Below are 9,994 nucleotides of genomic sequence, written 5' to 3' on the forward strand. Positions count from 1 at the left end.
ATCAAATATAAGCAGCCAAATTATGTTCAATACTAGTAACAGAGAATGCCTTCACCAGGTGGGTGCCTGGCTGTTCAATGTCCAAAACAGTGAAAGGGGTTCTCCAATGAGAAGAAGGATCTGAAGGATGTCTTTCAACCAAAGTTCTCTGTAACTTCTTTTATTTATTTATTTATTTATTTATTTATTTATTCATTTATTTATTTATTTAGGTTTATTTATTTTGAGAGAGAGAGAGAGAGAGCGTGCATGTACATGCACATATGAGTAGGAGAGGGACAGAGAGGAGAGAGAGAGGATCTCAAGCAGGCTCCCCCCTCAGCACTCAGCACAGAGCCCAATGCTGGGCTTGATCTCACAAACCATGAGATCATGACCTGCCCTGAAGTCACGAGTCAGACACTTAATGAACTGAGCCACCCAGGCGACCCTCTGTAACTTCTTTTAAAAGTTAAAATAAAGGAAAGTAAAAACAAAGGTCCACACAGAACTGGCCCAGTTCCATGCAGATCAACTCCAAGCTTCTCCTAAGGGCCCCTGAAGGCATGGGGTGCTGTGAGTGCCTAAGAGCTTGCACTCAAACCTGGCCTTCCAGATCATTCTGGAAATATATTTGTCAGAGTAGGAAATAGAAGGTGCTCTGTTAAGCAAGCATCACAATGTTTGTCCATTTGGACGTGGCCTCCTCTTGTTTCTTTGTGAGTGCTGGCAGCATTGCAGTCAGGAAAGGCTGTCAACACCTCCCACCTCCCACCTGGGGGCTCCCAGACAGTTGGCTAAGGGTTGGTGGGCAATCCAGACATGAGGGCTCTCCATGTCCCATGAAGCAGCCCTTGATTCCCCTCCCCTGAAAGACAAATCTGAGATGCATTGCTGAACGTTCCATGGGATCAAGCAACCAGAAGCAAGCTTGCTCTGCTGCTTTCTCTCCTTTCTGTCCCCTGCTTGTCTCTCAGTCACATGCCAGTCACATTCCCAATTCAAGGACTCTTGCATGAGCCTGTGTCCAGGACATGACAACAACTCACTTGCTCTGGTTGCCTACACAACCTTAATTTATGTTCCTCTCAGTCCCTTGAGTGTGCTCTCCTACGACCCTTGCCCTCTTTTTCTGTTAAACTCTTAGGTCACAGTGGTCCTCTCTGACCTCTCCCTTTCACAGCACCATGTCCCCTCCCTTTGCAGAGCTGGTCTCAATGCACCCAATTCCCACTCATTAGCTGATTGCCACCACAGTCTGTGCTGGGCAGAGTAATTCACCCCAGGTAGGTCTAGCACAAGCTCACCTTACTCGGGTACTGAGGGCTCCCCACCACCCCCCACATATACTGCTATTTATGGGGTCTTGGAATGCTGAAAGGAATCAGCCAGTTGTATGCGGTCAGGTGGGAGGCCTGACCCCACACAAAGGAGTTACTTGGCTAGAAGGTCTGTGGACAGCATGCTGGCCATACCAGTGGATGGCTCAGAGGCTAATGACAGTCTATCTCCTTGGGCTCTTCCTCAGGGCACCCCAGGCATGGTGACTCAGGTACTGTTTGGGAGCAGCCCATCACCTTTGAGAATTTCTCTGGTGAGTATAACTCTACCCTTCTTCCTCACCAACCCCCATGCTATGGAATATTTATTCTGTAGGAAGAGGTAGTGCCTGAGACATTTTGCTACTCTCCAAATATCTATGCACCACCACCCCCAGATCCCCATTTGCAACTCCCACGTCCCCAAGTCAGCCCCACTCTTCTAGCCAATGGCTGGGAACAGAAACGTCACTTGGAGACTGAAGGATTTGAGAGCATGCATGCAACTCTCTAGCTCCCTGTCCCCCAGGAGAGGAGTGATGGAGTCACAGAACACATCAGTAGGGTCCTGGAGCCATTGCTTCCAAGAGAGCTACCCTGGAGAGGCATGGCAATAGACTGAGGAGAGATGCAGGCAAGAGCAGGTGTTCAGTTGTCCAATAGCATGCACTTGAGGGCATATCAGTTAAAGAGTCTCCATACACAGTCTAGAAATAGATGTTCACCAGCTCACTGTTATATCTCCAGCACCCAACACAGTGCCTGCAGTAGGAAGTGCTCAATAAGTTTTAGAGTGAACTGATTAATAGACCCTTGGATATCTCCCTGGGACCCTAGGGGCACAGGAATCTGTGCCCTCAGGACCTACCTTCCGGGTGGTTTAATTGAAGTCCCCACCTGCACCCAGGCTGGGCCCCCATTTCCAGACCCTGAAAGCAACCACACACCAGAAGGGGAAAGGGGCATTCATAGGCTGCAGAAGGGCCAGGCCAGGCAGGACCAGGAGAGCCACCCGTGGCAGGCCCTGCTGGCCCAGGAAACAGGAACATGGGTCAGGAAGGGAAGGAAGAAGACACAGGGATTGCAGGCTCTGGTTTCAGTTCCAGATGGGGGCCCCAATGGCCTTTGTTGGAGCAACTAGTATTGCACATACAAAGTCCCACAGCAAACAAACAGGAACATAGGCACCGTGTTCCTGGTCTCGCAAGTCCTCTGGCAAGCTGCCTTGTCAGACCAGGTCTGGTTAAGATCACAGACAGACATCTCTCCACTTCTAGGTTTACCGATGAGCTTGATTAAAGCATTTGGTTCCCTGTTGCTGGGGGTTTGGACAAGGAAGGGCTGCTCCCAATTTCCTGTATTTTTAAGTTCCCCATGATAGTTCCATGATAGAAGACACTGTGTGCTTGTGAAATTTTTTGTTGCTCAAAGTGAGTAAGCCCCAGTGAGGTCATCTAATGAAATGCTGCTAATGGAGCATGAATGAGGCTTTGCCATTGGTGCAGGGAGTTTCCTGTAAGGGTTTTTCTGAAGCTTCATGAAATTATTGGTATCTCCACACTGCAGCAGATGGGCCACTGACTTCAAACAACATTTAAACAAGTGCCCACTGTGTTTTGACTCTGATAAAAAGGCAAGTTTCCATCATTCCTGAAGTTCAAAGTCAGGGAAGGGAGACAGATATGTCAAAATCCATTCTTTCTCTTGATAAGTATGCACTGAGTACCAGCTATGTGTCAGTCAGACTGGGGATACAGCAAAGAACAGTTCTTAAAAATATACCATACTTTCATGGCGCTTACACCTGATGATTGGGAATGGACAATAAACAAACAAACAAACAAACAAACAAACAAAAAACACATGGAGATTACAGGGTATATGAGGTGGGGGAAATTATGTAGAGGAAGAGGAGCACTGAGAGGTTGCCTTTTATTTTTTTTTTTTTGTAACTTTTTTAACGTTTATTTATTTTTGAGACAGAAAGAGACAGAGCATGAATGGGGGAGTGTCAGAGAGAGGGAGACACAGAATCCGAAACAGGCTCCAGGATCTGAGCGGTCAGCACAGAGCCCGACACGGGGCTCGAACTCACGGACCGCGAGATCATGACCTGAGCCGAAGTCGGACGCTTAACCAACTGAGCCACCCAGGCGCCCCGAGAGGTTGCCTTTTAAACAGGGTGGGAGTGGAGGGAAGCTTCATGATAGAGTGATGGCTGAGCAGAGACCTAAGGCAGGTGAGGGAGCAATGTGCTTCTGGGAAAGGGGACGCCCCAGGGGAAAGATACACATGGGGGAAGGGCACATCTATGGGAAGGGCCAACTGAACATAGGCTCTGGGGAAGAAGTATGTCTCATTAGCTTCTGAGTGAACAAGGGTGCACATGGGGTAAATGAGAATCAGGGTGTATCCATGGCCCAGATCACAGAGGGCCGTGGAGCACACATCATCCTTTCTTCATTCATTTATTCATTAATGGCTCTTAGCACCAACTCTGTATGAGGCCCATGGTAGTCATGGAGGAGTTACCCAGCAAGGAGAACTCATAGTCTCTGGAGACATAGAGCCCAACCACTTTCAGGGCTTTTGTGCTCACTGTCTGCCCCATGTGGTGCTCTTCTCTTGGGCAACCTCCTTGCTTCATCCAGGCACTAACTAGAAGTGATTTCCCCACCCTCTTTTTTTCCATTCCTTCCAGCACTGAGCAGTGCCTGAAATTGTCCTGTTTGTTGACATAACTTTACTCACTTATATGTCCTATCCAAACTCCTTGAGAGTAGGGACCATGTCTTAGAATAGTACTTAGCACACAGTAAATGCTCAGTAAATGGCACGTGAAGCAATGGCATCCTACACTCTGACACTCATCCCTAAGAACCTGTGCCTGTGAGGGCCAGTGTATACACAAGGTTAGCTATGGCTAGACCAAGGAAGCCCCACCACTCCCTCCTTCTCTCCTTCCTTTTTGTTCCACAGGAGAGATGTCCTCCATCTCCCAGGGGCTTCCCAGCTCCCGGGGCTCTAGATCCCATCCTCTCAGAAGCCTCAGGAGCCTCCTTCCTTCATAGTTGACTTTTTTTTCCCACTTCACCACCCTCCATTGATTATTGCCCAACACCATGAAGGCATGCTTAAGCTTCTTCCATGACAAAAATTCCTCTTTCACCTTTGTCTTCCTTCCCCTTGTCATACAAACCACTAGAATTTACAGGCTTTTCTCATTATGTAGCTATGGGACAAGATTCCTAGAGTCAGCAACCACTAGAGTACTATGCAGGATTTTGTGTGTACTATGCACAGTGGGATCTTCTTCTAGAGAGATTTGCAGCTTTAGTAACAGTCTCACCCCCAAAGGTAAAGAATCTTAGGGTGTTTACTCCATGTTGCTTATGAATGTAATGGTTTATCAAAGAATATCTAAGAATATTTAACAGTTTATTAAAGAACATCCCTTCCTGGAAGAAGGGATGATCAGAGGCACTTGCCAAGCCTTGTGTCAGGAACTCTGCCCTGAAGGCTGCTTGCCTCTTCTTGGGGGGTCATCCACCCAGATCTGGGCTGAGCACCCAGAGAGGGAGAGGGCTCAGCAGGGTCAGCTGTGCTCATGGGAGCTGACACACAGGCCTAATGAGTCCCACACTTGCAGCTGACTTCATGTTTTTCTATAGTTGGCACATACTTGAAAGAATTTCTCAATTATAGTCCAATAGGACCAGCTTCCCTACTTTACCATTTTATCTCAACCTCAGCACATACACAGTAAAACAGTTCAGAAGAACACTTTTAGTCATTTGGCAGAAGCAGTATGCCTATTTGCAAATTCACTGGAAATTTTCCAATATGCAATCTCTGGTAATGAACTCATTACAAAACCTCTTGCAGTGTCCCTGGGGAATTGTACCAAAAAACAGATGTATCCAAGGCATTACTGTTGTTTCTAGATATTTTGTTTTTGTTGCTATGACTGTGAATGGGTTCCTTACTCACTTTATAAAGGGTTACTTGCTAGTATATACAAATGCAACTTATAGTTGTGTTTATCTTGTATCCAGCCACTTTCCTTTATTTTCTTACTATTGCTCCTGAACACTTGCTACCCTTTTTGAGGGAAGACTATACTTCTCCACCCTGTGGACATCAGGTTTTGGTCAATGAATTGGGGGTTTGCAGCTGGATCCTGAGAGGGGGAGCAGTGTGTGCTCTGTGGATTGTCTGGGTTCAGTTCTTTCTTGGGGTTTCTTATGTGGTCATAGTCAGTTGTTGGCTCAGGCTACAAGTCATCTGAAAGTTCAGCTGGGAAGGACACCTAAGATGGCTCTGTCACATAGCTAGAAGTTAATGTTAACTGTCACCTGGAATCTGAGCTGGGGCTCTTGACTGGAACACTCACATATGGCATCTTCATATGGCTTGGGCTTCTCACAGAATAACAGTTCAATTTCATGAGGGAGCATTCTAAGAATGAGTATTCCAAGAGTTAGTGCATTAAGAGAAGCTGCAAGGCCTATCATTGGCCTAGCTTCAGTAGTTCAAGAAAGTTACTTCCAGTCATTAAGGCCAGGCCAGATTCTAGGGATAAGGTAAGAGTCCACCTCTTGGTGTAAGGCACATTGGATGCATGCAGAGGGGAAAGAGTTGATGATGGCCATCTGTACCTCAGACTTTAAGGACCATCCTGTTGTTCTACTGTGTTCATGCCCAGCATATCCCAGATAAGAGTTACTAGAACTCCTTCAACTGATTCATTCAGGCATGCATATTCATTGAGTTTATACTATATATGTAAGCATCTGGCCTTACAACCCAATGCACTCTCTAGCTACACCCAAGTCCAAGGCAAGGAAGGGGTAAAGGAGATATTGCCTATGCTTGTGAGGCAGACAGGCACAGAATTTGTAGTGATCATATTAAAGAATGATGATGATTACTCTATAACACTTATGTAGCACTTACTGTATGCCAAATACTATTTTAAGTACTTTACACATCAACCAACATCATGCTTAATGGAGATGATCAGCATACTCGTTAAATTTAGGAAATAGGAGTTTCAGTGGTCATTTTTATTGTAAATTTTGGCATAATGTAAAGAAATAAAAACAAAATAAAATATTTAGTTATTAGAATAAATGAACTATTACTATTTTCAGATATATCCACAGAACACCTAAGAGAATAAACCGACAAACTATTACTATTAAGTGATACAGGTTTATGACCTGGGATCAGCCACTCCCTCTCCCTTCTCCCTTCTGATTCTCTGCAGAGCCTTCTGAAAATGGGGAGGGGGAGGGTTGATTCCCTGCCTTGTCAGCTCAAAAGTGTGCTGTGAAGAGCCAGAGAGAGAGTGGATTTGGGGAATGTAAAGATGTGTCTTTGACACTGAACATTATCAAGTAGCTGCATTAGCTTTAACACTCCTCAGAGAGTGCCTGGGACCAGGAGACACAGGATGAAGGGAGTGGCTCAGTCAGAAGAGAAGATGGGGCTGAGAGGTCTAACATTCGGTGGAAGGACCTTATGGTTGCACTCCCTCTCCACCCCACCCCTTTCTCCTGCATTCCCCATATCCAGTCTCACTTCCAATAACAGCAATTTTGCTTCGGGAAAACACAGGTGCATATTGCATTCCATTATTGTGAGAAAACAGTGAAAACATTTCTTGGCCAAGGGCCCATGGCACAAGCCAACGAAACAGGCTCACCAAGGAATCTGAATCTTGAGCAGGGTAATGCAAAGATGGAAAACAACTGACCCACTGTGTCTCTATTGCTGCTCCCTGAGAGAAGTGTTATCAAGTGGTTTTTTTTTTGTGGGAACTGCCTTTGTTCGTGTCCTGAGAAATTGATTTTTCATTTTTTGATTCTGTGAGCTACTCAAATTTCTATCTGACTCTTTCTCCAATCAGCCAAATACTGTTTCAGCTGTTAATGGTAGCAATGAGGTAAGACTCCTGGAAAACTGGGGAGTGACACATGCCAGGCCTTGTGGCCCAGAGACACTAAAATATTCCACTGTCTTTACACAACAACCCTATGAAGCAGGGATTGTTGCCCCTGTTTTGCAGATGAAAAAAATGAGGTGCAGAGAAGAAAGTGATTAATCAATGTCACAGTGAGTGAATGACAAATAGAAAACTGCAATCTAGGTCTGAGCCAGGGTTCTGTAGATACTGCCTCATGTACTCAAGAGCCACCAGCTCACCAGATCTCCAGGCCACCAAGAGAAGGCAGGTGTTTGTTCACCAACTAGATTTTCTCTGCTGGTTCAGGCCTTCCCCATTCCCTGTTGAGCCCCTCTGCCCAACCCTGGTCCAGGGTCTGAGCTGTAGAGAGGCCTTGGAAGGCCCTCGGGCATCTGGTTCTCATAAAATGTTGGCCAGGTCTTATTTTTGAAATAATTTTATCATTCGGCGTTTTGACAAAAAACCCAATTTGGCCATGGTTTCATTTTCATACATTTCTCCATTCTGATTGTAATCTTTCCTAAACTGTCAAGATTCCCAAGGCATGGTTTCCTACTTAGAAGTCAGACTTTTAAGCCACCACCCCACTCACGTCCCCACTAGAGGACTCAAGTACACAATTTGGCTCTTTGTTAATAATTAGTCAGTTAGGCCAGAGACGTTTCCAAGAGAGGCCAAAGTGCTTGTTGGCCACATTGGAAAATGAGCTGCTGAAGAATTCTAAGGGCTATCCTGCCCAGGAGGAGGGCACAAGCCAGGAGGATGTCCCCCTCAGTGGATGCGGGCCCAATGGAGACCGAAAGGCTGAGCAGTACCAGCCACTGAGGGGAGCCCTGGGATCTGGGCCCAGTCCCTCCCCTCCTGGCCTCAGAGGGGCGGCCCATCATGCCAGACTTGGTCTGAGCCCCAGCTGCACTATTGCCTAGTGGGGAGATCTGCCGTGTTATTTCACTTTGTATTTCACTTTGCTGAGCATCCTTTCTCATCTGTCAGGTGATTTACCTTTATGGGTTTCTCTAACCCAACTCACTTGGTTTTTGTGGCATATTGGTATACTATATGTACAATAATTTAAAATGTTTTTTATTATTTTTTTAATTTTTTATGTTTTTATTTTATTTTTGAGAGAGAAAGACTGAACACAAGCAGGGGAGAGGCAGAGAGAGAGGGAGACACAGAATCTGAAGCAGGCTCCAGGCTGTGAGCTGTCAGCACAGAACCCAACATGGGGCTCAAAGTCAAGAACTTCGAGATCATGACCTGAGCCGAAGTTGGATGCTTAACCAATTGAGCCACCCAGGCACCCCTTAAAAATGTTCTTTAAATCAAATTATATCTTTGTTTAAATATATTTTCACAAAGTATGTGTATGTCATCACTGAAAACGTAAAACCACTATCAAATACCAAAAATAGAAGATACCTGAAAATAATAACACAACTGTAAAATAACAAATGTAATATAATATATAATTTAATTTTCCCTAACACCAGCTTGGGTAGCACCAGTGATATGCAGACCTGGTTTTGGAAATACTGCTCTAAGGTGTGTGTGATATGACCTTAAATGCCGCCAGCCTGGATGTCCCTGACTCTTCTAATTATCAAGGATCTCTCTTTCATTAATTTAAAAAACATGCAGCCTGAATCCCCATTCCATGCATTAGGGCAAGACTCTTCCTACGCTCTCTGCCTTACCCTTACTAATACTTTTGTTGCTCTCCAGAACACTTCTGTTTTCCCAAGACCGTGTGAGCTACCTGCTTTCTTGATGGTGACTGGCTCCTGACAATCTAGGTTCCAGCAAGGCCCAAGTTTATATCCCAAAGCTCTCTTCTGAGCTGCAGATTCCTACATCCAACCACATACTTGGCAATTCCACTTGGATATCTTATAGACACTTCAGTTAGTATACTGAAAACAGAACTCTTGATCTCTTCCATAAACCTGCTTTTCCCCAATCTTTCCTGTCATGCCGGAGTTATTCCTCAGACTCTCATGTTCCCACAGTCCTGTTCATGGCTATATCCCCCTGCACAGTGCGTGGCCTGGCATAGAGTAGGTTCTTGTATTGGCCAGCTGAAGCTGTTATGCTGCAGTAAGAAATGACTCCAAATCCTAGTAACTTAGGACAACAAAGGTTTATTCCTCAATTGTATTTATGTCATTCTCAGCTTAGCTGGGTCTCTGTTCTATGTCACCTTGGCTCCAGCATCAAGGCTAAAGTGGCAGCCCCTACCAGGCCATGCCAGTCTGATGGCAGAGAAGAAAGCCATAATGAAATTACATGATGGCATTAAAGCTTCTGCTACTACTTGCATCTCACTGATTAAGATTAGGGCTGGGAAGCATAGCCCTCCCTTGTGAAAATAACGCAGTCTACCACAGGGCTTGATCAATATTTATTGAATGTGGACATAATGAATAGCCTTAACCATGGGTCTAGGACCTGGATTTCACGTGCAACTAGAAAATGGGCTTCACACTCAGGTTGCAGGTACATATTTGGGACACAGAGCTTACCTACCAGCTTAGGATATTAACCTGTCATGTGGGCCTGGAGTCCTGGCTTCAACACAAGCCTGGGACAAAATTCTCAGTCTCAGCTTTAAGGCAAAGCACAGTGCAGGAAGTAGACCATCCTTCCTTCTGTGATCATCACTAACCTGAGATCATGCATCTTCCTGATGTCCATTACCCCCTTCTTGTTGGCACAGTCCCTCTAATGT

At 45.5% G+C, this 9,994-nt stretch overlaps 1 long non-coding RNA gene across 1 annotated transcript; it reads left to right on the forward strand.

Moving 5' to 3' along the window:
• The first annotated feature begins 1,080 nt into the window (after window positions 1-1,080).
• On the forward strand, window positions 1,081-8,648 carry LOC106984980 (uncharacterized). The gene is made up of 3 exons (XR_001431802.3): window positions 1,081-1,265; window positions 1,508-1,573; window positions 8,393-8,648. It is a non-coding gene; the product is annotated as an uncharacterized LOC106984980 (long non-coding RNA).
• Window positions 8,649-9,994: the final 1,346 nt, after the last annotated feature.

The sequence above is a fragment of the Acinonyx jubatus genome, chromosome A2 (assembly GCF_027475565.1).
Source record: "Acinonyx jubatus isolate Ajub_Pintada_27869175 chromosome A2, VMU_Ajub_asm_v1.0, whole genome shotgun sequence".
In the NCBI taxonomy this organism is placed as follows: domain Eukaryota; kingdom Metazoa; phylum Chordata; class Mammalia; order Carnivora; family Felidae; genus Acinonyx; species Acinonyx jubatus.